Source organism: Xenopus laevis, chromosome 3S (genome assembly GCF_017654675.1).
Source record: "Xenopus laevis strain J_2021 chromosome 3S, Xenopus_laevis_v10.1, whole genome shotgun sequence".
In the NCBI taxonomy this organism is placed as follows: domain Eukaryota; kingdom Metazoa; phylum Chordata; class Amphibia; order Anura; family Pipidae; genus Xenopus; species Xenopus laevis.
The window spans coordinates 127,576,861-127,578,335 of NC_054376.1; positions in this window are offsets into that span (position 1 = coordinate 127,576,861).

Consider the following 1,475-nt stretch of genomic DNA (forward strand, 5'->3'; position numbering starts at 1 on the left):
ATAGATATATATTGGTATCTCTCAATTATTCTGTTTTTCATGTGACAGTCCTGATTTTGACAGCTCAGCCTGCAGTCCTGGATTGTTACTGAAATGTCTAGATTTCTCTTTGATCTCCTGCACTGACCAGCCAAAAAAAGATACAAAGTTTGTAAAACTTAATTGGCTTTTGGCAGAGAGCCCAGAATATGTGGCAGGTGCACTTAGATACTTTTCTAAGCAGCTTTTTCATTAGTCTTCATGGTTTATTTTCTTTTTGAATGATTTGCCTTCCTCTTCCAACTTTCAAATGAGGGTCACTGACCCCAACCCACCAGTCTGACCAGCAAGTAGTCAAGGAAGTTGTCAGGAGAAAGAAAGAGGCTGATGTTCTTCTGCTTAGGAAAAGAATTAGAAACCTTTCTCACATCTTTCCTAAGCAGAAGAACATCAGAGCAGCCTCTTTCTCTCTCCTGACAACTTCCTTGACTACTTGGTGGTCAGACTGGTGGGAAACTGACCAGCAGGTGGCGCTGTTGTAACACAATTCATTCATATTAACAGTACATGTATCCCTTAATATCTTGGAATTAAACGAAAATAAACAATAGATGTAAATCAGTAAAGTGATTGGAATAGCCCCCTCATCTATTTTACATTCACTTATTTTAAAGGCTTACTTATTCTGTAAAACCAATTGTCTTAGAATATCCCTCAGAGAACCCAGTAGGACTATGAGGCAGCTGAGAGTTGTAGTTGTAGAGGAGCAGCTGTTACCCATAGTGCTTAGCTGCTGGTGACAGAGGGAAGGATGAGGCCTGAGCTTGTTCCACTGCTGCAGGTTATTCCCACAAGGCTCAGGGCGGTGCATAAACAAGTAGTGCTCAGCCCCGCCCCCATCTGCGGATGAATTTCACCAGAAACATCACTAAACCAAGAATTACTTGATTTGCAAAGGGCCAAATAAACTCAAGCCCTCACACAGGCCTTTATATGATTCTGTTCATGAACAGACACGTCATAACCGAACCGACACCGTTTATTTCTATCACGGCGGGAATGCCACACAACACAGGAAGTCAGAGGACCACCATTTCATTCAACTACAAAATGGCGGCCATCCTAACTTATTTGCCGCATTCGATTGGCCAGAAAGTGACCGCGGTGTCGTCAAAAGACGGAAGTGTTTCCCTGCAAAGCACGCATCAACCAATGGGAGTAGGCGAATGGCTGACAACATACAGGTATCTCATGGCCAATCGCGAAGAGGCAGAACCTATTTTATCCAATCCCTTTGCACGGGGCGGAAACCAGTAGCGTCAACATAGGAGTTGGATGGCTTTTTAAAAAACGCGCTCCACCAATAGCGGAGCAGCTTTCTCATTCCGCGTCCAGTAAGGTGGAGGTAAAGGTACTACGTCACTGCCAATGGAAAACCGGGCGGCAGTTAGAATTCCATTTGAAAGTGCGGGAGAGCAGAGACCGATCAGGGGAGA